Below are 27,453 nucleotides of genomic sequence, written 5' to 3'. Positions count from 1 at the left end.
TATTATTATTATTGCTCATTATTTCTCCCTAATTGGGGGTTCCACCACATGACGGGTATTGCTACCAAGTACACAGCATGGTTGTTGTTATGTCTGGTGTTAGTCAAGGAACTCTCTGACTATCCTACAGGTGTTCAGGAGTATGACTTTCTGGAGTTCCTTGTAGGTGTTCGGTGGGAGACCTATTGCTGCTAGGCTGTTATATAGGGGCCTCTGTAGCCAGGTGGGCAGGAGCAGCAGTGCATAGGACACGCTTCTTGATTAGACCGGTATTTGAGCCCGTGACCACCAAATACGGAGGATGCGGAAAGGTCAGGGAATGACGACCACATATCCTCGGATTAATATGGCCTTAGTTGCTAATGCTCCTAAAAACGAAATAACAAACAATAACAAGCTGTTATGTAGGGTCTTTGCCACCATACCCGTGGTTGACACAATGATCAAGATGGTTGTTACTAGTTACATATGCCACATCTCTTTGATCTCCTGTCTCATGTACTTCCCCATTTTTTTCCCATGGGTTTTCTGCAGGTTGCCAGTGTTGGGTACCATTATGTGAATCAGATAGGTAGCCTTTTCTTTCTTGTCCAAAAAGGTTTCAGTCCGGTCTGTTGTGTGGGATTGTCCTATCCGTTATTATGGCGTGGTCTCAATACAGCTTGTGGGTTGGAGTCTCCAGTACTGCCTGGGGTTCGTACTTATAGTACAGTACACTTTCTTCGATCAACTGGTATTTCCTTGCCAGCTTCTGATGTGTTATCCTGGCTATCTGGTCGTGTCTCTGAGTGTACTCAGTCTGAGTGATCACCTGCACCCTGTGGTGATGTGTTGGATCATTTCTGACACCAGGTGGCATCGTCGACATGTGTCATCAGACACTCCAGGCTCCTTGACAATGTATTTTCTCTCTCTGGCGTCTCCGTAGCCAGGTGGGAAGGAGCAGCAGTGCGTAGCACACGCTTCTTGATTAGACCGGGGTTCGAGCCCGTCACCACCAAATACGGAGTATGCGGAAAGGTCAAGGAATGACCACCGCATATCCCGGAGCAATATGGCCTTAGTTGCTAATGCTCCTAAAAACCAAATAACGAATGAACGAATGTATTTTCTATAGTTTTTGATGTTGATTACTTGGTCTTGGATGGCGAGCATGAATCCTTCAATCTCGAGGAATAGCTTCCCGCTAGTGAGCCATGCATTGGAAGCAATTTTATCTATGTGATCTTGATGGAGATCATTGTAGTGTCTGCCATGGAGTGTCTTCTCTGCCCATCTTTCTAGCTTCGTTTGTGCCTCCTGGTTGGAGGGGGGGACTCCTTGCTTAGGTTAAGTGGGTCTATCTTCTTGTCTGTCTATACCACTTGTCTATATTCCTTATGGCCTGCTGGAGTGCTGCTGTGTGTTTCTGAAAGTAATCCTTCAGGTTAACTATCGTTGTCTTCTGTTGCTCAGTGAGGTTTATCAGGCCCTTCCTCCTTCCTTCCAGGCAATTGTCAGTCTCTCCACAGCAGATTTTTGGTGGTGTTGGCGGCTCTTGATCATCATTGTCCTTGTCTTTCTCATGATATCTTCCAGCTCAGTGTTAGTCCAATCTATGATCCCGAAGGAGTATGTTAGCACTGGGACTGCATAGGTGTTTATGGCTTTAACTGTGTTCCCTCCATTCAGCTTTGCTTTCAGCATTCTTCTGAGTCTCTAATGTTATTTTTTGGTCAGGCAGGCCTTAATTTCCTTGTGCTGTGACTGCTGAGCCTGCATCATCCCCAAGTATTTGTCCATCATCTCCCTCTGCCATGGCTTTGATTTCTTTACCAGTCTGAAGCTGGTAGTTTCGGTTGACTAATTTTCCCTGGTGCAATCCATGGGTCTTGCATTTGTCTAGACCAAATTCCATCCAAATATTATTGCTGAATTCTTCAGTGATCTGGAGTAGTTGCTGGAGGTGCTTCCCAGTTTCTGCATAGAGCTTGATGTCATCCATGTACATCGGTGGGTGAGGGTGTACAGGTTCTTCCTTCCTTCTTTGAGGTTATATCCGTACTTGATACTGTTGAGCATGGTGGATAGCAAGTTAAGTGCTAGACAGAACCACAATAAGCTCAGGGCATCTCCCTGAAAGATTCTTCTCCTGATAGGGATTGCCCTGGTTGTGATATTTTCGTCCTTAATGGTGGTACTCCATTTTGCCATCATTATTATAATAATAATAATTATTATTATTATTAGCCATATGGTGCAAGGAAGCCTGAGGCTTATGCTGCACCAGCCAAAAATGAAATTTATGAATTACCCTGAGAGAGAGAGAGTGTCAGAAGTAGAAGGGAATCACCAAGAAAGAGAAGAATGATGATATCTAGCTCAGGACCTTTGTTGTGCCAAGCCTATACTCACCAGATGTGAGCCCCTGGGGTTATGAGGACCACTCGAAAAGTTATCTACCTCAGAAACAACATAGCCTAAACTTTTTGTGTTTTTTTTTAAATTTTTTTTATTATTTCTCAATATATTTTCCTTGAGTTCAAAACATGTCTTCCATTTTGAAGGCAAGAAAGAAATTCATAAAAAAAAATGGTCTTTGTTTTGAATTTCACAAAAGCCACTTAAAGCTTCCTTGGGATTGCTGTTACTTGAAAATTAATGCACATGCAGACGTTTCTTCATATTTCTGAAGACGAAATATCACTGGGGAAGGGGGGACAGGTCTGGCCATATAGGTGGTTTAACTTCTGGAAGCCACAACCTCTCAGAGCAGCAATTGTTCATGGGACTGTGTACAGGAGTGTTGTCACGAAGAAACAAGTCATCTCATGTCAAGTTCCCTCTTCTTTGTTCCTTTATAGCCCTTCTTAAATTTTTGAAAAACAGCATAGGCCTCTCCAGTGATTGTTTTCATATGTGTCTGTGGTCTATCGGAAGAATTCCTTCCATATCCCAAAAAATAATGGCCACAATCTTCACAGCAGATGGTTGGATCCTGAAATTTTTGGGCAGTGATGACTTGTTCTGTTTCCATTGCATGGACTCCTATTTTGTTTCTGGAGTCCAGTGACGAACCTACATTTTGTTACCAGTTACAATTCTTGAAACACTTGCAGATCTGCATCACACGTGTAAATTTTCTTCACAAATTTTGTCCCTGCACTGTTTCAGAAGGGTGAACATTCTTAGTACCAAGGAAGAATTTACTTTGACATGACAAAGTTTTATTGAGAATAGTCAGTAGTCCCTCAGAAATATTACATTCTATAGCAGTCATAAATACTTTAATATGTCTATCAATCACTCTTTGATTTTTTTGGCACATTTCTGAACTGATCACTTTCAGTAGTCATCCTGACCATGAATCATCATCTTTGGATTCTTGACCACCATTGTTTAAAGGTGGGTCTAGATTTTGAATGGAGGTTAAAATTTTTGCCTAAGCAGTTTATACTTAGGCCAAAATTTTATCTATTATTCAGATGGGGATTAGTATCACCATATACATGTTTCATGTTGAATAACTTTTGGGTCATTCCCTTCTTTTTTGTTTAACATTTGGGTAGAATGTTAATTTAATGTTAATCCCAGAGGAATGCACCAACTGTGTGGTACTACATTTAGGGTGGTAGAAAATAAAAAAGACCTGGGAGCGATTGTGCAGTCAGATATGAAGTTTTCTGAGCAATACAGAGCAGGTCATGGGGTATTGTCAATGATATACAGGAATTTTGCTAGCAGGGAAAAGGAGGTGATTATCCTTTTGTATAAGGCAGTGGTCAAGCCATGCCTTGAGTACTGCATACAGGTCTGGAGAGCTCATTTTTGGAAGGATGTAAAGTTGCTTTAGCATGTACAGAGAAGGGCAACAAGATTGGTGAAAGGAACGGAGGGGTCCTCTTACTGAGAAAGGCTTAAGTTCTGAAAATTGCAGCGGCTGGAGACTAGGCACCTGTGAGGAGATCTGATTGAGGTGTATAAGGCCTTGAATAGGTTGAGCACACCGAATTTTGATGGGATTCTTTCACTGCTCAGATTGCGAACCTGAGGGGGCATAAATTCAAATTGAGGACAGACAGTTGTAGAATAGATGTGCAGAAATTTGGCTTTAGCCAGCCAGCAGGTAGTTGATTGCTGGAACAAACTTCTATCTGACGTGGAAGTTGATGTCTTAAATAAATTCAAGGAAGAACTGGACAAACTTTTAGAGGAAATTTTTTTTTTTTTTTTGGCTGATGCTATATAAGGTCATACACTTGCTTTCTTGATGTTAGCTATTGCTCCATATTAATGACATCCATGATTTATTTGGATTTGGCTACTTTAAATATCTTCCATACTTCACTGTATTGAGCTAGAACTGTGAAAATAAGATACAGATATTTATGATAGTATGATGAAACTGGTTTTTTTTTTAAATATAAAGTATATTTAAAGTCATAGTTGATAAGTCATTGAATACCTCTATGTGTAAGTATATGTGTTGTGTAGGCCGTTTTTACCTGCAAAAAACTAAATATCTTTAAAAAAAAAAAAAAATAGACAGAAAGAAATATAGTGAACTTTTAAATTTTGTGAAAATCATGAATTTGTACAACCCTATATAATTTAAAAAGAAGGGAAGCCTAAGCTGACTTATTAGGAATATTACTAAAAGGAAGTACAAACTTCATATTTCCAAAGTAGTCTGAGCAAGGTTTCTGAAATGCTTTTAGGACTAACTGAACACTTCAGTCCCTTCTACCTGTGATTCTGATGAATTAACTTTTGAAAAGTATCACCTCCCAGAGATCTGCCCAGAAGATTTAGATGGATTGATTACTGAAATATGCAGCAACTTCTGCAAGCAGTCCTTGTTAATAAGAATGGAAGTGTCCTGTTGGAGAACTTCTGAATGCACTCATGCTTTCTTTCGTATCTATGACTGATGCTTTTGCACTTCTAACAGTGTTATACAGAAATTATCTGCACAAGCCTCAGAAAATTTAGGTAGCATCATCATCATCAGCCATTTTCAATCCACTGCAGGATGAAGGCCTCTCCAGCAACTTTCCAGTTCCTTCTGTTTTGAGCACTGGCCATCCATTTACTACCCACAAACTCGTGAATTTCATCTATCCATCTCAGCCTTTGTCTTCCAGGTTTTCTTCTAGCTCCTCTTGGATACCATTCTGTTATTTTCTTAGTCCATCTGTCATCATGTCTTCGAGCTATGTGTCCTGCCCAAGACCATTTTAGTTCTTTAGTTTTGATAAGAATGTCCTTTACTTGAGTTCGCTGCGTAATCCATAGGTTTCTCTTCTTATCTAACAGTCTGATTCCCAATATGATTTGTTCCATTCTTTGCTGTGTAGTTCTCAGCTTCTCTTCCATTCTTTTGGTGAGTGCCCAAGTTTCACTTCCATAAGTCATGGTGGGGAGTATACATTGGTTCATTATTTTACGTTTCAGACAAACTGGGATATTGCTCTTCAGTATGTGATTATATTTCCGGAATGCTATCCATCCAAAATTTATTCTTCTCTTGACTTCCAGCCATTTATCATTATTACAGCTAATAACTTGTCCCAGATAAGTATACTGCTCCTTCAATCATTATTTCCCTTTCTGTGGCATACTTGTTCATCATTACTTTTGTTTTAGCCATATTCATCTTTACTCCAAAATCCTTACTAGCTGTGCATAACTGATTAAGATTTTCCTCTAATTCTTTGGGATCGTGGCTTATGAACACAATGTCATCTGCAAACCGTAAATGGTTTAGGTACTCTCCGTTCACATTGACTCCTTTCTGCGACCAGTCTAAGCTTCTGAAAGCTTCCTCAAGGGCAGCAGTAAACAGATTTGGAGATATTGTGTCTCCTTGTCGAACTCCTTTCTCAATTTTAAATTTGCTGCTGTCTTTGTCTAGTCTAATAAAGGAGGTAGCACACTCATATATTTTCTTCAAAATCATAATATATGGGGTATCAATGCCTTGTGTTTCCAGTGCCCGAAACATTGCCTTATGCTGTATGGAGTCAAACGCCTTTTCATAATCCACAAATGCCAGGCATAATGCTGTTTTATATTCATTTGCTTCCTCCATTAGCTGTGATATTACATGAAGGTGATCCATAGTTGCGAATCCTGTCCTAAAGCCAGCTTGCTCATTCAGTTGATTCACATTAAGTATTCTTTCTAATCTGTTAGTAAAGACCCTTGTGAACAACTTGTAGATGTGGGATAACAAGCTAATTGGTCTATAATTTCCAATTTCTTATTTATCTCCTTTCTTATGCAGCAAAACTATGATTGCATTATTCCGCTGCTTAGGCGTCACACCTTTTCTAATGCACTTTGTGAAGAGCCTTGCCAGTTTTTGTGTTATGCCTCTTCCTCCAAATTTTAACAACTCTACAGTAACTTCATCTTCCACCAGGGCTTTCTGATTCTTCATTTTCTTCAATGCATGTTCTACCTCATCAGGAAGAATATTGGGTATGTCGTATGTTTTGCTACTTTGCAATCCATCTTCCCCACTGCTGGCATCATTCCCCTGCTCCTTATATAATTTCTATAGTAAAAAGTAAAAAAAAGTAAAGTGCAGCCTTTATCAACCCACTGCAGGATGGAAGCCTCCTCAACTTTTCATGCTGAGGGAAATGGACCATAATCTGCCACGCTGGTCCAGTGCGGGTTGGCAGATCGACCATATTCAGCAGTCAGGGGCTTGAACCCCGGTCTACTCAAAGAGCGTGTGCTACTGCACTCCCGCTCCTGCCCACTCAGCTACGGTAGTCTTCTGCTATTTGAATTATGCCTTCTCTGCTGTTTATAAGTACACCATCGCTATTCTTCAGTTTCAGTATCATTTGTCTTTCTGTATTACTGCTCATGGCTGCTGATTTAAATCCTTTGTTTTCCCTTAATGCTTGTTCTACTTTTCTTGTGTTAAATCTTCTTATGTCCTCTCTAAGTCTCTTTCTAATGGCTTTGCATAACTCAGTATACTCAATTTTCTCCCTGTCAGTGTTTTTCTTGCTTTTCATTTGTCGTCTTCGGTTCATCATGACAAGTGTTTCTTGACTAATTTTTTCTTCTTTGGATTTCTTTTTCCCTATAGGTTTCTTGGGCTTTATCACTTTCAAAAAGTTGTAATATTCCTCGTCGATATCTTGGTCCTGAGCAGTCTGCAGAAGCTCAAACTTGTTCTTAAATTCCAGTACATACTGCTTTTTCTCCTCTTCTGTTATCTCAAAGACCTTTGTATTATTTACTTGAGTCAGTTTTTTCCTTTCCTTTCCTACATCTATATCAAGTGTACATCTTAACATTCTGTGATCACTTCCAACATTTACCTTATTCAGGACGGTAACATCATTCACAATATCTTCTGTTAGTGAGGATGAAGTCGATTTCATTAGTAGTTAATCCATTCGGACTTTTCCACGTCTACTTTCTGTTCACCCTTTTCTTGACAAAAGTGTTCATTACTGACAGTCCTTGAGATTCTGCAAATTCCACAAGTCTTTCACCTCTTTCATTTCTTTCACCGATTCCAAAATTTCCTATAGTTCCCCGATCTGTGCTGTTTTGTCTTTTTCCAACCTTAGCATTGAAGTCTCCCATAATAATAGTGTAGTGTAGTGGGTTTTCTGCTCATCTAGAAGACTCTCAATTTCGGTGTACATTTCTTCAACCTCTTCATCATCATGGCTCGATGTTGGTGCATAAATCATTATAATCTTTAGCTTGTACCTCTTAGAAATCTTGAGTATTAGTCTTGACACCCTTGGTGATGTACTTTTGAATTCCAAAATGTTGTTTTTAAAATCTTTATGGACCAGAAACCCAACTCCACCTTCATTCCTTTCATTGTTTCCATTGGTGTACAGCATATTTCCACTTGATAAACTTATAAGTCATTCATTTCTTCTTCTTGTTTCAGCCAAACCAATGATATTCCAATTAAAATTTTCTAATTCCTTTTCCAGCTCTAATATCCTGTCTTCACTGATGAGTGATCTTACGTTATAACAGGCCAGGTTCAGTTTCCGTGCATGGCAGCCTGGTCGTACCCAGAGATTCTTAGCACCCTCTGCTTCCACTCTGATCCTCTCGCTGCCGTAAGAGGGAGAGTGAAAGCTGCTGGGGACTGAGGGCCATTTGTTTCGTCGTGCTGTCATATGCTGGAGGGTTTGGTCTTTTCCTTTTCACGCTGACCAGGCATCTTGAAGAGAACCACTCTACACGTTCGTTGCCACCTAAGTGACGTAACAGGGCTTACCATCGAGAAGGTGTGCATGAGTGGATTTTAGGGAAGCAGGCCAACCGGACTTCTCCTAAATCTTCTGTAATAGAGAGATATTGGATCTATCAGTGTTTTAGGCTGAGTGTCTGATAACACACAGGATACCTGTTCCCCTCTAATTTAGGTATACATGATGGCAATCAAATTAATGCAAATCCATTAAAGAAATATATAACTCACAGCCATACTTACAACTTCACACTTCTTGTGTGTTGACTGTCAGAAGTACTACAGAGGTATTCCTAGTTTATTCTTGTGTTGTATGAAATTGTCTTCCCTGGGAGAATATATATATTTTTCCTCCAAATGCTAAACTTACAGAAAAGGCTATATCATTCTGAAATCTCGAAATTCACGTAATTGATCATTTTGGCAACTTGTGCATGCACAGGTGCTCGAGCAGCATACAGTTATGCATAGAAGGATATTTGTGGAAAGATCTTTGAGTCTACTGTTATGCTTGCAATTAACATTAAATGGTTTTTAAACATGAAGAATTTTGCAGTTGAAAGTTTAGTTGATGTAGCAAAAGATAAGTCAGATAAAAATTGAGGACATTGCAGATTACTCATTAAGCCATAACAACATGCATTCTTCTGGAATTATATCCCTTGCAGTATATCCTGTGGTGGCAGTCACCTTACTAAATTCATTATATTAGTGCTTTCCAAATTTGTATTTATACACTAAAAACAACTGAGTACAAGGCCTTTCAGCACTTCAGGTTGAATGTTAATGAGCAGCTGTATGTAAAATATTTAATGACTTCTGAAAACATAAAAGAAAAATAATACAGAGCTCAGCTTCAGCAGCTGTGCAGTGTTGCTTTTAAATTAAGGCTCGGGAAATTGGGAACCACACATTTGTACCACACACACACACACACGTCAGCTGTAACAGTCTGAGTAGTGGCATAGTGCACAGACTACACCTGACAGGTATAGGGCAAAAAGAATCTTTGTGCAAAAATTTTTATTTCAACATTAATAATTGAATGTTTATCTACTTTCCTAAATATAGACAGTGGTTTACTAGAGAACATGTCTCTAGTAGATTAATAATTTCATATTTATATTTTGTGTTATAACATAAAAGGCAAAGTTAATAATTACAGACCTGTAAACGACTCCTGTTTCAGGTAAAATAATGGAGTAAGTGGTAAAAGAAGTAATGCAGGATCATCTTGGTAGGAATGCAGTTATACTGCAATCACATCATGGATTTATTAAGAGGGGATCTTAATTAATTAAGAGGGGAGAAATTAGTGCTATTATGATGCAGTAACAATGAAACTGGATGTAAAAATTAATTTTTATGCCATATACTTAGATTTCAGTGATATTGTTTTTTTACACTGTTCCACATGAAAGTGGAACAGTGAAGTGAAGTAGGATTTGTCAGAATTCAATGCTGGTCCACTTACTGTTCTCAATGTTCATTAAAGGTATTGATGAAGGAATATGTCTAAATTTGCAGATGATAAAAAAAAAACGTTTGCAGGTGGATAATGACAGGAATCAAGGCATACTGCTGAAATAAGATCCGGAAAATTAGGCAAATGGTCTGAGAAGTGACAATTGAAGTTTAACATTGAGAAATGCAAAGTACTTGCATATGGGAATCAATAATCCCAGAATAGCATACCATTTGGGTGGTACTACACTTAAGTGGTGGAGAATGAAAAAGACCTAGGAGTAATTGTACAGTTTGACATGAAGTTCTCAGAGCAGTGCAGACTGGCTGCTAAGACAGCTCGTGGCATTCTGGCAATGCTATACAGAAATTTTGCCAGCAGGGTAAGGAGGTGATTATCCTGTTGTTATAAGGCAATGATAAGGCCATACCTTCAATACTACATAGGGAATGGTTGATGATAAATGTGAAAATTTGCTTTCAACAGAGAGTAAATTGTTTGTTGAAACATGTTTACATGTGCTGTTGTGGAAGTGGGTAGTTTGAATAAATTCAAGGATGGATTAGACAAATTTTCTAGTTTCATTTCAGGAAGGACATGGATCTGTTGCAATGGGTGCAGAGAATAGTAGTTACAGTTTCAGTTGCAATGGGTGCATAGAAGAGCAACAAGATTGGTCAAATGCAAAAGGATACTCTTACCAAGAAAGTCTTTAGTTATGAAAATTGAACACCTGGAACCTAAGTGCTCCAACATGCAAGGAGACCTGACTGAAATGTTCAAGGCTTTAACACATCCACATATAAGTATCAAATGGCACTAGAAGTGATGTGTATTGTGCCATAACACATATGAGTATTCATTTTTAAGTGGTCAGTATATGAGTGCGATAAAACTAAAGGCAAATAAAATTAACTACTACTCAGTATCATTATACTTATTGAACTTGTTGCAGCAACACTTTTTTTTTTTATTTTATAGACTTGATACATATATGAACATCATTTTTCTTTCCTTATCTTGATGTCAGTTCATGTACATGAATAACCTTTTTATAAAATTTCAAGATTTCTTCTGTCTGATTTACAGTTCAGCACAAAAGCAAGTGTTTGCTTTTAGCTATAAATTGCAGACATTTAATTTTCAGCCATTATTTATGAATTTTCGGATGGCTGAGGCTGTAGGAATAGGTGCCTCCATAGCCAGGTGGGAAGGAGCAGCAGTGCATAGCACACGCTTCTTGGTTAGACCGGGGTTCGAGCCCGTCACCACCAAATATGGAGGATGTGGAAAGGTCAGGGAATGACCACCGCATATCCCGGAGCAATATGGCCTTAGTTGCTAATGCTCCTAAAAAAAAACCAAATAACACATAACAACAGCTGTAGGAATGTTGATGTTTTTCAACATTCCAAAAATTACAGTGCATTGGATGCACTCTCTCAAATATAAGTAGATCAGGGGAGGGGGACAGGAGGAATAGACTTTAATTACAGTCTTTGCTGATAAATCCTTGAAACGTATCTTCTGTTGCCGATTTTTTTGTTGTTTACAAATGTTCCAAGCCAGGGAGCAACTGGTAGCATTTAGCAAGAGTGGTGAGCAAGCACTGAGCCATGAACTTAAAACAGTTGGTTACTGAATACTGAAAAATGAGATTCAAGTGTGCTAGGTCTGTTTTGATTATATTGAAAACTCTTGAGGTATGCATTGTATTTTAAATCATTTTTAGTTTAATAATAAATATTTAGTTTAATTTATAAACTAAAAGATCTGGAGTAAGAAGCAACTGCTCTTGCTCAGAAATGTACAGAGTAGATATAAGCAGCAAATAATGCACAAGAAAAAGAGGTATCATGAAGAACTTGCTCGAGATGAAGGCCTAAGTGATGCCAGAAGGAAATTTGTTTGTGAAACTTTTATGGTATCACTAGATTCCATTATAAACACTACTAAGAGTAGATCTGAAGAGTTTAAAGATATAGTTACAAAGTCTAAAGGTCTTGACCATAAATATTTTGAAGATGATAATTTATGCACAATTGATGTTTTGGCAGATGAATACCCACAAGACATTGATTGTAAAGATGAACTCGTGCAAGAGTTTTGTCATATAAAAATCTTTATAGAGAAATGTTGGGCAGCAAGTATTCAAGTGACAATGAACTAACCATAAACAATCTACTGAAGTTCTTAATTTAAAATGATTTGTGCACTGCTGCCCCAATCTTCAACAATGTATAGAATTTACATGACACTGCCCATTAGCAGTGCTGCAGCTGAATGTAGTAACTGGTAACTAAGATTACCAATTTAAAGGCTTTTATTCACCAAAACCTAATGGCTTACAGGCCATTCTCATATACAATAAATTATTTTTCCATAATTTTCTTAACTGAAATAGTGGAATGGAATGAATAAAAAATTACATTCAAACAAACAATTGGTGCCTATTTTATCCATTTGCTTCCCCTCACTTCAAAACCTTGCTACACCACTGAGGTAGATGCAAATGTGTTAAATGTATTGATTGAAATAAATGCTGGTGGCACACTTACTTTCCCCAGACAGTGCACACATATAAGGAGACATAAATTGAAAAAGAATGGTTGCATGACTGAAGTGCAAAATTTTCTTTCAGCTAGAGAATAAGTGATTGTTGGAATAAATTTACATGTGATGTTGTGGAAGTGGGTAGTTTGAATAGATTCAAGGGTGGAGTAGACAAATTGTTGGATGTGCATTTGAAGGTGTTTTTTTTGACTGATATTATATACTTGGATTTCAGGAAAGCTCTTGATACTGCTATACAAATTTCGAGCATATGGCATTAAAGGGCAATTTGCTGCTATGGATAAAGGGATGGTTAAGTGGGAGAAGATAGAGAGTGGTAATCAATGAACACTGCTCTTTGTGGACTAATGTTATTAGTTTAGCCCCTCAGGGTTTGATGTTGGGCCCATTGTTGTTTTCTATATTTATCAGTTATATTGATGAAGGCATATAAGGCTTAATATTCAGGTTTGCAGATGATACAAAAGTTGGCAGGATGGCTAATGACAGCAATGACAGTTGCTACTGCAACATGAACTAGAAAAGTTAGTCTGATGAGCTGAGAAATGGCAATTGAAGTTTAATATTGACAAATGTAAAGTACTACAAATGGGTAGCAGTATTCCCAGATTAATGTACCAACTGTGTGGTACTACACTCAGGGTAGTGGCGAACGAAAAAGACCTGGGAGTAATTATGCCTCCATTCACTCAAGATATTGTTAAAACCACCACCCAAGCCAAAGCTTATATGTGGCTTAGAACTTAACTTTTTTAACTATTGCTGTATACTAAAACTCAATAATTTATTAATTAATTAATTTAACACAACTCAAAATAACACAAGTAACTAAGATTGAGAGCTCGTTATGCTGCTTGGCCCAATCGAGGTGAGATAAGCTTTGGACATTCATCGTAAGTCCCGCCTATCCCAGTGGACTTGGGTTTCCATCCCTGCCACTGGGAAGCAGGCACTGCTATTTTACTTTTATTCGCTCTCTCCTTTTAAATACACCATAAACAAAATCATTAAAATAAGCAAACGTGTATTTTTCCACAAACATAGTCCATAAGGATCTTTCCTCAAGCCTTCCCATCAATATCTCCAATTGACTCCTTATATCGACATAAAAGCTGCAATAGAACATTATATGTTCAGATGTTTCCTCATGGTCTCCACACGGGCAATTCTGATCTTATGCCATCCCTAACTCATAGTCTTTTAGCAAAACCATGCCCGGTAATAAGGAAGGCTGCATTCACACCAAACTGCTGCCAGGCTTTCTTCTTTACATCAATAATATTAACTTTTGGCAAGAACATGTAGGTAACCTTACCTTTATCTGAGTGGTCCCATCTCCTTTACCATTCTAACATTAAGCCGACCGGGCTAGCCGGGTGGGTAAAGTGCCTGCCTGGCAACCCAAAGGTTGTGGGTTCGAATCCCGCCTCGGGCTTGGATCAAAGTACTGCAAAAACCTTGGGAGGTGCGCTATGGCCACAGAAGCCGATGTGCCAACAACTACAAAAAGAAAGAAAGATTCTAACATTAACTCTGACAGTATCCTTCTTTTCTCAGATTGTACATCTTGTCTGATATACAGCCTTCCATCATCCAGGCACAAACTTACATCTAATATGGTCTTTCTTATATTCCTCCTTGTGCAATACATCAAAGCAGACAGAATAATCAAGAAATCTGCCGGCAGCCTACCTGAAACAACTTGAAGAGCGTCAATTGAAACAGTTCGACATACTCTAGTGATCGACAAAAGAGTGAACCTTTGAACCTGCAAAATATACTTTTTAATTAATAAATTTGCCATTCTATGAATCCAAGCTGCTGAGGCATAAGTTATTATTGGGACGAAGAGGCAGTCATACAATAGATTTAGTGATTTGCCCTTTATGCCCTAGTCCACCCTTAAAACTCTCTTTAGCTTGGCGTATAATGTTCTTATCTTCTTTTTCAAATACTTAGCACATGGGACAAAACTGATCTGCTCTCCTATCAACACACCCAAGTACTTAACTGTCATGGCATATCGAACAGACACTCCATGTGCACGAACCAAAGGTCGCCTATTCTTGCTCAATTGTCCTTTTAACAAAAGTTGTGCAGTTTTAGTTTCAGAAATTTGTAAGCCATACAATGTGGACCATTCTATTAAATCTCCCAAAACTCTTGCAGCCTGTTCTTCTATATGAGTTCGAACATTACCATACACCAAAAAGAGAAGGTCATCAGCATAGATTATCACATTGACACCCACATAATTTCATTTCAGGAATTCATCTATTACCATTCACTAGGCTTGAGGACCGATCACAGAGCCCCAAGGACAACCTCTCACTACATCTTTTACAATTTTTTTGTAAGCTGTTCTTACAACTTTCCTACCTTAAAAATGTTGTCAAAACATAGAAAACATTTTTTCCGAACATTTTGTTGCTCTTAACCTAATTAAGATCCCTTACCACCACAGCCTATCAAATGTGCCATGAAAATCCGCAAAAACACCAAGTACATACCACCTCTCATACTACTGTATATACCTCACCATCTGACACACTGCATCTTCTGTTGATCTTCCCTTCCTATAACCAAATAGATTACGTAGCCAGGTGGGCAGGATCAGCAGTGCGTAGTACACGCTTCTGGATTAGACCGGGGTTCGAGCCCGTCACCACCAAATACCGAGGATGCAGAAAGGTCAGGAAATGACCACCGCATATATACCGGAGCAATATGGCCTTAGTTGCTAATGCTCTTAAAAACCAAATAACTAACAAATAACATAACCAAATTGATTACAAGAGGACAACAGGTTTTGTTCATATATAATCATAATTCTACTAATACATATTCATTCATGTGTTTTTGCCAGCACAGATAGTAGTAAAGCAATCTGGCAGTATGCACCAGACTCCTCCAGTATCTTATTTGGACTTTTTAAAATTAATCTTAATAGTGCAGTTCTCCAGGCTGGGGAAAAGGAACCTTCATCTAAACATGTATTATACATATCCACAAAGACAACAGGTCTCAAATGGAATGCTCTTTTCGTTACTTTCCCCCTCAACGTGGGCACTTGTACCTGGTGAGGGGACCTCCCAGTGATGCTGCTGGGCTTCCAGATTATCATCACTGGGATCTAATGCCCATACCTTGGTTCCAGGGTTACATCTTTGGAATCCGGCATGTGCAGCCGTGCGCAGTGACCTGTGGAATTCGGAAAGGGGGATCCTGGTGGTTGAGGGGCCTAGCCTTAATACACCACTTTGGCCCCTGCTTTGACAAGACGGGTGGTCCCGGACTGGCCCGACTGGGATAAATCGGTGTGTGGTTCTGACTGCTAGGGTCAACTGCGTTCCAATAAGTCTCCCTCCCTTTGGTCCTGGGACGGGATCAAGGCTTATTGGAAATGTGGGTATGGTGCTCCTAAGCTAACTTGGCATCCCATTCGTGTACGGAGTACCTGCTAGTTCACGAGTGGGCGTCCCCTCATAGGGCTCCGTGGTGGGTGAGGTACTTAGGGCATCGGAAATTTTTATTTTACTCCTATGAGTATTATAAATTCAAATTCTTCTGGGGCCCCTACCTAATTGAGATGATGACGCAGAAAACACCTCTGCAAAAAGAGCCAGGACTGAGGATACACCACCACCATCAGTGACACCGCTTTTCCTCATTCTCCATTCCACCGGAGAGCAGTCAATTGGAAAGATGTCACCCTCCTTTATCCAGAAAGGATTAGAAGGGTTGACAGGTTCACCAAAATCCGTTAAACGACTACGTTCTGGCGACCTTTTGGTTGAAACTTCCAGCACAAAACAAGCTGTAAAAATCTTGAACTCTACATCCATAGGGGGAATACCTATCACCGTAACCCCCCACAAAACTCTGAATTCTTCACGCGGTGTTATGTCAGAGTGGGACCTTCTTTATGTTTCTGAAGAAGAGATTTGCTCTGAATTAAAAGACCAAGGAGTGACAGCTGTCAAGAGAATATCGATATAGAAGAATGGGAATCTCGTCCCTACCCGAGTTCTTATCCTCACGTTTAACACCCCATGGTCTCCAAGTTCCATCAAGGCAGGCTATCTAAACTGCCCAGTGAGGATTTATATCCCAAACCCACTGCGGTGTTTTAGATGCCAAAATAACGGCCACTCACAAACGTCTTGTCGTGGTAACCCTGCCTGTGCTTGATTTGGTGTTAAAGACCACGAGAGCAAGGAATGTTCAGCTCCAAAACCAATCTGTGTCAATTGCCAAGGAGAGCACCCCACCTACTCTAGAGCATGCCAGCGGTGGAAGGATAAAAAAGAAATCCAAAAACTGAAAACAGAGCTGACTATCTCCTACCCAGAGGCCAGAAAACGTATCCAACCAATAAAAGCGGAAAACCTTCATATGCCCAGAAGGTTTCTGCTAAGTGCACTATCGGTACACAAACTGAGATGACTATACCACCAAGAGAGTCATTCACTCCGATTGCACGCTATTTATTGAGTTCACAAAAGCCCACCAAAAAAACACAATCAGCTGCCACTCCTATATCCATACTTCCTAGTGCTCCACCACTGCCAAAACCAAGTGGTAAAGAAAAGCCAAAAAGTTCAGAAGAGTCACCCATGATACCAGAAACAATGGATGTAGAGAATAAGGAGGTACCGGATGAATCAGTCTTGGAACTCTTTGCAGAGGAAGAAATGGACACGGGACAGTGTCCATTCTTCCCCAAAAAAGATAAATCCAAGACTGACAAAAGTAAGCCCTCAGCATCTCAGAAGCCGCCTGATGAACCCACCAAGCCAAAATAATGGCTAAATTCCTACAATGGAATTGTCGTGGATTCTGGCGAAATACTGACGACATCAAGGCCCTCCTGCAAAAGCACAAGCCAGTTTGCTAGCAGGAGACTTATCTAAAGGCAAATGATGATCCCACCATGCATAACATCACAATTTTTCGTATGGATAGAACTGCAGATGGTCCTGCTCATGGAGGAGTGGCTATCCTTGTGGGCAACCAGACCCCAATTCAGCTCTTACTAGTTACAACCAGTATAGAGGCTGTGGCAATTTGCCTTACAGTGGGATTTTTATTAACCGTGTGCTCTATTTTATTTGCCACCTGGGACTGACATCTCCCAGGAAGACCTTATTGACCTTGTAACGCAGTTGCCTCACCCTTTCTTACTTCTCGGGGATTTTAATGGATATAACACCCGTGGGGTAGTGCTAAAATCATGGAAGGGGATGAGTCAGAGCATATGCTAAATGACAATGACCTTTCCCTTCTAAATACTGGAACAAACACCTTCTTCCACATGCCTACCCGTACTTTTTCTGCCATTGATCTCTCTATCTGCTCCCCTTCTCTACTCCCTTCACTTACTTGGGAAGTGGAGGAGAACCCATACAGAAGTGATCACTTCCCTGTGATAACCTCGTTACACAGTGGGAGACCATGTCTTCCTTTCGGGTTACCACGGTGGAAGACTGATCAGGCTGACTGGACTGCCTTCCAACATCAGACAAATTTTGACCTCAGTACCATCAGTCAGGAGCCTATCAATGATGCAGTAACGTACATCACAGAAATTATTGTCCAAGCAGCTGCGAATGCTGTTCCAAAAACATATGCCCGGTTTCCACCATTTCCTAAATCTTGGTGGAATTCACAATGCACAACAGCAAAAAAGGCCCAAAACAAAGCATGGGGGATATTCCGCCGATATCCTACCACGACCAACCTTATAGCCTTTAAACGCGCACAAGCCAAAGCTCGCTACATCCGCAGTCAGAGTCAAAAGGAATCGTGGATCTGTTTTACTTCATCAATTACTCAGTCCACTAGTACGAAGATGGTCTGGATTAAAATCTGGAAAATAAAGGGAAAATATACATCCCACACTTCTTCAATCCTAGATTATAATGGATGCACTATTGCAGATCCAACTGCAGTAGCCAATTCTCTTGGGGAAACATTTCTAATATCTCTGCAACATCTTCGTATTCCCCAGAGTTCCTGGTCCTGAAACATAAAATCGAAAAACAGGCACTTAATTTTAAGTCTAAGAGCGTCTATCCCTACAATGGGTCATTCACTATACAGGAACTGAAAAGAGCTCTCATTCTTTCCAAAGCAAGTGCTTTTGGACCAGATGGCATCCATTATGAAATGATTAAGCATCTTTCACCAAAATCTATGGATTATCTGCTCCTTCTATATAACAGAATCTTTATTGAAGGACAGTTTCCGGATTCCTGGCGCAAGGCAATCGTTCTTGCCTTTGCTAAGCCAGGAAAGGATCCAAAAGTCACTACTAACTGACTAACTGTCTGTGCAAAATCGCAGACAGCTAGTCTCTCCAGCAAAATCCTGGAGAGAATGGTTAATTTTCGTTTAATATGGTATTTAGAATCAAATTACCTTCTCTCCAACGTCCAGTACGGCTTCCGAGGAACCAGTCCACTCTGGACCATCTTATTAGACTAGAAACATCTATCCGCAATGCTTTCCTAAAACATGAACATTTGGTGTCTGTATTCTTTGACATGGAGAAAGCGTATGACACAACTTGGAGATTTGGCATCTTAAAAGATTTGCATAGCCTTGGTCTTAGAGGGCATCTCCCCATTTTTATTAAAAACTTTTTAGCCAATCGATCTTTCCAAGTTCGTGTGGGATCCTCACTCTCTCGTCCCTTCTGTCAAGAGGAGGGAGTACCACAAGGATCAGTATTAAGTGTCACGCTTTTCGCCATCAAAGTAAATTCCATCACAGAACAACTTCCTCCAACTGTAAAAAGTGCCCTCTATGTTGATGACTTTAGCATATTTTGCCAGTCATGCAACATGAGGGTTATTGAAAGACAACTGCAAAAAGCCATTGATCGCCTAAATTTGTGGGCACTGTCTAATGGATTCAAGTTCTCGCTGCAGAAGACCGTTTGCATACACTTTTATCATAAGCGTAATCTTCATCCTGAACCTGAATTAAGGCTCAGACAAAATGCTATTCTAGTAGCAGCGGACACAAAATTCTTAGGACTCGTATTTGATAAAAAGCTGACCTTTCTGGATCACATCCGTCAACTCCGCACAAAGTGCACAAGAGGCCTCAATATTCTGCGCTCTCTCTCTCCTCTACATCTTGGGGTGCGGATTGATGCACCCTACTACACATTTACTGTGTGCTTGTACGATCCAGACTAGATTATGGGATTATGGGTCCCTGGTATACAATTTGGCCAGAGGCAGTTTACTTTGATAGCTGGATCCTGTCCATCATCAGGCTCTCCGTATCGCTATTGGAGCATATCGAACATCTCCTGTCCGGAGCTTATACATCGAAGCAAACGAACCACCGTTATCGCTTCGATATAAGCAGTTGTCTCTAAAGTACGCTTTAAAACTGAAATCCCTGCCAGACCATCCTACGTGGCCATTCGTTTTTGAGCCATGATGGGAAAATTTGTACAACACCCGTAAGACTGCCAATCGTCCTTTTGGTATTCGTCTCCAAGAGCTACTCAAAGAACTTAAGATCAAGGTAGACAAGGTTGCCCAAACACCAAAGCAACTCCTTCCACCCTGGCATACCCATGTTCCAGCATGTGACTTATCCCTTAGCAATTGGGGAAAGTCAGACACTCCATCATCTGTCTACCTGCAGCTTTATTCAGCACACCAAGCTGAACATTCTGACTTCGCACCAGTTTACACAGACGGCTCGAAGTCGGAATCATGTGGGATCTGCTGCTGTATTTACAGACACCACTACATCGGAGCAGATTCTCTCTGAATGCAGCATATTTACTGCAGAGCTGCACGCTATAGAGTTAGCCTTGGATCTCATTAGTAAATGCCAATACAAACGGTTCATTTTATATTCCGACTATCTCAGCGTGTTACAGGCTTTAATAACTGTGAGATATAATCCTCATCTTGTTCTGTCTTGCATTCAGCAGAAGATTCACTTTCTCCATGATTGTGAATATGATATCCACTTCTGCTGGAATCCCAGCCACATTGGGATTAGGGGAAATGATTTGGCTGACATCGCAGCCAAATCAGCAATTCCCAATAATAATCGCTGCCTGTCAGTCCCCTATACAGATTACAGGCAAATAATACACCAAAAGATACACTCCCAATGGCAGGATTCATGGAATAGACAGACCACGAATAAATTATATCGTATAAAGCCTGTAATTGAACCGTGGCAGTCTAGTCTGTGCAGGAATGGTAAGGAGGAGGTTGTTCTTGCCCGGACCCACATAGGACATAGTCATTTGACTCATTCTTATTTGCTGAGGGCTGATGATCCTCCTATGTGTGAGTCCTGCGACACAATTTTATCAATCAGACACATTTTAATTGACTGTCCAGTTTTTAGCAATATACGTTTTACCGCTTTTAACCATCTGACTGAGCCGTGCACACTCAGTCAGATTTTATCCGACAATGACCATATGTCTGCTGTTTTTAGCTTTTTAAAATCAGTAAACCTTTTACTGATATTTAAAAAAATCTTCCTTGTTATTGTTACTTGTTTATTGATATTTGTCTTTTATAGTTTATACTTGTTTTTATACCTTGACTTAGTGACCTAATTCATTAGGCCATTGAAAGTTTTACTTTTTTATGACCAAGTTTTGGCACATTATAGCCTTAGTTGCTAATGCGCCAATAAAACCCAACCAACCATCATTACTTTCACCTCTATCAAATCAAGGCCCGGAGATCAGTCATCCTTAGGGTGTTAGCCTGTTAGGTTAGCCTGTGCAATCACCTCTGAAACCTCATCTTGAGAAAACAACACTTCATCCTTCATATCAGATTGATATGAAGCATTACCTCTGATCATCCCTTGATGTGTGTGTGTGTGTGTGTGTATGTCTGTTTTTTCCATTTCTAATGCCAGAAACAACTGGTCCAAGTTTACGTTTCTGGAATCATACAAATCAATGGCACAAAAATTTCCACTATTAATTGCATAACTCATTTCATTAAAACACTTTTTTCAGTTACAATCTTAAAAATTGATCCCCATGGGTCTCTCAGTGCTTTCTCATTCACAAACTTCTTCCAAGAAGTTTCTTTTACAACCTTTATACTCCTAACATATTCTTTCCTTAACCTCCTATATTCTGCTTTATATATATCAGCCATATTAACATCACCAAAATGACGATAAAATTGAAATTGTTTTCTAAGAGTCCTTAACTCCTTTCTCTGTAAATGCAATAATCCACTCCACCAATTTACAGGATGCCTTCTAAATTTATTTTTATGCATACTACATTTTGATGATATAAAGCTTTTTAGTAACTCTTGTACATGCTCAATATGATGCAAGAAAGCAAGCTTATTTGACATTATTTATCTGAGTACAGAAAGCCAGATCGGATTTGGTCCAATTTGCAGTATGCACTGCAGATCTCGCTAACTCCTTTTCTTCTCTGGCAACTACAATACTATTTACTTCAAAGAGAATTGCATTATGGTCACTAGTCAAAAAGTCTTCAAGGACTTGCCAATTTTCTATCTTACTATAAACAGAAATCATACTCACAGTTAAATCTATATGGGACTCTCCATGTACATTGGAATAAGTAGGCTGATGTCCCAGGCGCCTCAGTAGCCAAATGGGCAGGAGCAGCAGTGTGTAGCACACGCTTCTTGATTAGACCAGGGTTCAAGCCCGTGCCCACCAAATACGGAGGATGCGGAAAGGTCAGGGAATGATCACCACATATCCCCAGAGCAATATGGACTTCGTTGCTAATGCTCCTAAAAACCAAACAATAAACAAACAAACTATTTATTATTTATTTATTACCACCAACCCCGAGGCAGAAAGGAAATACACTTGGTCGTCGACTTACGACCTATGCAACTTACGACCGGCCGCGACTAGACGTAGAAACGAAGGTATGTACAGTATCGCTAAATAAAAGATGAAAACATTACTGTATTTAAAATGAAAAATGAAAGATGATAAAAATTTAAAAGATTATAAAAATAAATTATAAAGATGATAAAAAGATTAGAAAGGTTAAAAAATACTGTTAATAAATATATGGCCGACATACAACCAGATCGACTTACGACCTGTCAGTCAGAACAGAAGTCGGTCGTAAGTCGACGACCAACTGTACTCAAGAATCTCACCTCTTTCATTGGACTCCCATCCCACCCCAGAGTGGGGAATTCGAATTAGAATCAAGAGCAACAATTATATCATTAGGTAATAACACATGGCATATCCTCCCTAACTTATTTATATATGGCTCAATTTCTTTAGAAGGTGGACAATATAAGGAAACAAAATAGATCTTCCCAAAATTCCCAATAATTTCACAACATATTATACTTTCATCTGAATGATGACTTAATTTAGTCACCACCATTCTTACATTCCTTACCAAAATAACAGTTTTGGGATGATCACCTCCAGACATAATCCTATAACTCATAAGATATCCTCTAACTTTACCCATCACTTCATAAGGTTCTTGAACCAGAGCAATATCTAATTCTTTCTTCTCCATCTTATACGCCAATTGTGATGCTACACCTTTTGCTCTGCATTTAATTGTACCACACTCAAGTTTTTCAGCCATAATTTATCTTCTGTTTATACATTTGCAATGCTCTTTTATATTACTGGCAATTCTTATCCACTGCAACATGGTTCATCATCCTCTTCCTCAGTTTGCAATTATTACAAACTGGTCCTTCATTTTTACGAGTACAATCTTTATAAGAATGACCTGTTTTGGAACAGTGTTCACAAACAACAGTTCTCTGACAATATTTTGAAATATGTCCAAAACTTAGACATTTGAAGCATTGTGTTACCGAGAAGGTTTCATGGAATTTATATGCCATCCATAGGGCATATAATCTTTCAAATAACTTTCCAGACCTTCGGTCTGACCTCCAGCACCCAGTTAACCTTATCACTATTCCTAGATTTATTTACAGAAACAAGCTCAACATTCTCATTGAATGCCTTCTTGGACACTCCATCTTTACAGTTCCTTAGCCGCAACTGATCCAGGAACTCTTCTTGGTTTACATTCTTATCTCTTTCAAAAATCACAATCCTTGGATGAATTGGCCTTGGTGCACTCATTCTTAAACCCGCTTCCTGTATCTTGGCACAGCCTTTGATTTTGCATATAACATCATCCTCCTCTGCCTCCACTAGCACACTGCAATCTCGTACTATTCTAATGTTTTTTTACTTTAAAATCTTTCCATAAGGGTTTTACTTCTTTTAATAATTTCATTTTGACCTCTTACCTTTGGGACTGTCTCTTTCTTGTATTATTCCAGTATACGTTTTCACTTCTTGAGCCTTATTATCTAATTATTCCCTCAATAGCAAGTTCTCCATATATACGTCCATTGCTTTTTTTTTTCCAACACATCCCACATCTCCAAGATTATTCCCATGGTGGCTGTAGGAACTTGACTATATTTATTGAACAAATAGGCTTTCAATCTTCCTCTTATTTCTTTAAAATGTTCCCACTCTTTAAATTTAGATCTTTCCTTACTACGATCATTTTGCTTTCTTTTATATGTTCCTCCTGTATCTATATTTTGAGACTGTTCCTTCTTGGCACTGTTGCTTGCCCTTGATTTCCTTTGCTTTGATTTTGACCCACTATCACTTTTAGATTGTAAGTTCTGAGGCAGGCCCAAGAGAGATGATGATGCAGAACCCTTAGGCGGTGGAGTTCTCAGAATAGTTTTTTCCAGAGAATATCTCAATTTCTGCTAAGTCCTGCGCTTGTGATGGAATCTCCTTATCTATCTCTTCTCTTAATAAGAGATAGATAAGGAGGGGAACTATTACTTCCAACAGTTCCTCTTCACTAATCATTTCTGGAGGCTTTGTGCTATCAGAATCCTCTTCCATAATTATATATTATAAAATTTAAATATATATACAATAAAAGCTGAATCCCTAAAATGGGGAATGGCCAACTGTTTACAAAATTTACAAACTCACAATACAGGATCAAGAACCCACAAATACAATGTACACTGAATGACTCTAAAATGCTCACAAAAATCTATTCACAAGCAAGCTGAAACCCACCTCACTCAAGTTCAACGAGTGAAAATCCCAGATAAACAGCCTTTAATTTGGTGAGGACATGGATATGATTCCAATAACTTCAGGAGCGGTAAAATAAGCCCCATCCCATGTTTTGAAAAATTTCAAAAAGTTTAAACGTCAAAACAAAACTCCTTGCCCCTACTACACCAACTGCTCAATTCAACCAAGCTAGGGGTTACCCCTCGCCTGCCGACCCCGGACCACATGGAGGTATGAGCAGTGGCACAAGGCTTACCATCCTCTAGGCAAAGGAAAGAACAACAATCCTGTGATTCACACAAGAAATATAGAGCGCTCTCACAAACAGTGAGAAAAAGCCTTCCAATTGCCCCAGCGTCACCCCCGGGGTAACTGTGCAGTCAGATACGAAGTTCTCTGAGAAGACAGGCTGCCTGGACTGCTCATGGGGCTTTGTCAATGATATACAGAAATTTTGCTAGCAGGAATAAGGAGCTGATTATCCCATTCTATAAAGCAATTATCAATCCACATCTTGAGTACTGCATATAAGTCTGGAGGTCTCATTTTAGGGACAATGTAGAGCTGCCGGAACAAGTACAGAGAAGGGTAAAAATACTGGTGAGGGGAAAAAAGGGGTGCTCTTACTAAGAAAGGCTTCAATTCTGTATATTGCAGCATCTGGAGACTAGGTGCCTGGAATGGGTTGAACGGGTTGAGCAAGCTCAGTGCTGATGAAATTCTTCCTCTTGCTCAGACTAAGCACATGAGAGGGCAGAAACTGAAATTGAGGAAGGATGGTTGCAGAGTAGATATTCTGAAGTTTGCCTTTAACCAGGGTTGATATCTGGAACAAACTTCCATCTGTTGTCGTAGAAGTTGATAGCTTAAATAAATTCAAGGAAGAACTAGGCAAACTATTGGAGGGAATGGATAAGCAAAATGAGAAGTGGGTTTTATTTTATTAGTTTGATGTACATGTTTGTTTTCTTGCATCATTAGCCACTACTAATGCTAATTACACAGTGCATATTTATCTTATTTGCAAAATGAATACATGGTGTTGCTGAAATAAGTGCATTTAATTGTAGGGTATGTTCTACAGACTAAAACAATGGATGAATGTTTAGAAATAGTAGTCTGGAAGTATGTTGTCAACAAACTAAAGCCAATGAAAACATTTTCTCTGAAACAGTAGGATAGTAGAACTTTGTTTCAAAAGTAACATATAAGCAGAACAGATATTTGGTTAAGCATTTGTAAAGACAAACATTTTAATAACAAGAAAGTCTGTTCAAGAAATTTTATTTGTGCAAAAATTGACTAAAAATGTTTTGACAATTTTAGCTTAGTTTAGAAGACTTGAAGAGTCCTTAATGCCATTTTTGGCGATAAGATTATTATTATTATTAGCATATGGTGCAAGGAAGCCTAAGGCTTATGCTGCACCAGCTAAAAAAAAAAAAAAAAAAAATTCTGAATTATCCTGAAAAAAAAAACAAAAGATGCAATAATTTGCCTCCTCTTACTGGATGTATAGTGACTGGTGTCACATTCTATTGCACATGATTAACTCATTCTCATGTATCTGTATTTGTGTTTTGTTGTTAAATGAGAAAGATGGCAATGATAAAATGTTACTTGCATCTTTACTTTAATTTCTACTCTCCTTCATATATGTCTTTAGCCTTAGGTACATTTCAAACAAAATTCTACCATCACCCTATTATAGGGAAAAAAAAGTTTCAGTGGCTCTAGTTCATTAACTAAGCATTTCCAGATTGATGTTTATATAATAATTTTTCATTGCTTGGTGCATAGACCCCACCTGATTTACTACTCATTTCAGAGGCACCCTGTGTACTCCATGAAAGTGTTCTTGGTTACTTCAAGGATAGAAACTTTATTTGTATTACAGTGAATTGCATAAATATCTATTGTTCTTTAAATTTAATTAAACATAAAAAATAATTGTGTGGATACACACATGATTATCTTTGTTTAAGTGCCAAAAGAACATACTGTGCATAAAATAGTTATTTTGAACATCCCAAATTTCCACATAGCAAATTAGTGCTTTTAATGGGCTACTGGCTTACAAAAAGGCCATTAAATATTAGAGCACTGCAGTTAATCTAGCAGCAAAGGTGCCAAGTGTAACAATAATAATGGGGGGTCTGACAAGATGCCCGTAATACTTTTATTTCTGGAAAAAAAAGTTTGAATTTTGTTCTTGAATTTTACCAACATTTTATCTTTTATTACTTAAAAATGTTTTTATTTTACACCTCTTAATTGAACAAAACAAAATTTTTATTAATTCTGGTGAAAACAAAAGAGCATTATAAATAAGCATGAAGCAATTAATCTCTTCCATTTTCAAGTTTACAAAATTAAATACAAAAAAATCCAGCATTGTACATGAGCGCACATTTCTGCTTACAATATATATTAAATGTGTGTATAATGTAAATAAATTACAGATGTAAATTAAATTGATAATAAGTTGACATAGTGGGTAAGCCATTCGTGAATGCATATATTTAAAAATAATGAAAATCGGGTAGAAGGGACTAAATTAAGAATAAGGGTGTTGTAGAAGGGATACATACTAATAATATAAAATACATTAAACAGAGAGCCAGTTTGTGCAAATTTACAATTTAATTTTTTTGAATTATAAGCCACTTAGGAATAAATTTATATCCAGATCCCTTGAGCACCCTAAGACTGAATCTCATGAAATATCATATTAACAATACTATATACCCAATAACATGTGACATATATAAAACAAAGAAGTAAAACAGTGCCCATCGAGTCTCAACTTTTTGGAAGGCCACAAGATGGTAATGGTCAGTGTGTGTTTTTTTTGTTTTTTTTTTTTTGTTAGTTGTTGGCACATTGGCTTCTGTGGCCATAATACACCTCCCAAAGTTTTTGCATTTTACTCTGATCCAAGCCCAAGGCGTGATTCGAACCTGCAACATTCGGGTTGCCAGGCAAGCACTTTACCCACCTGGCTAGCCCAGTTGGCAGTGTGTGTGTGTGTGTGTGAGAGAGAGAGAGAGAGAGTAACTTATTATTATCTATATTTTATATG

The 27,453-nt window shown here is 38.9% G+C and overlaps 1 protein-coding gene across 1 annotated transcript in view; it reads left to right on the top strand.

Annotated features, from left to right (window-relative positions):
• The window catches only part of LOC150077286 (liprin-alpha-1-like), a 1,048,988-nt gene that overhangs the window by 749,798 nt on the left and 271,737 nt on the right, over window positions 1–27,453 (top strand). The window lies entirely within an intron of this gene.

The sequence above is a fragment of the Mastigoproctus giganteus genome, chromosome 12 (assembly GCF_048544385.1).
Source record: "Mastigoproctus giganteus isolate SK-2022 chromosome 12, ASM4854438v1, whole genome shotgun sequence".
In the NCBI taxonomy this organism is placed as follows: domain Eukaryota; kingdom Metazoa; phylum Arthropoda; class Arachnida; order Uropygi; family Thelyphonidae; genus Mastigoproctus; species Mastigoproctus giganteus.
Note: the sequence above shows the minus strand (reverse complement) of the source record. Positions and strands in the feature narration are given on the sequence as shown.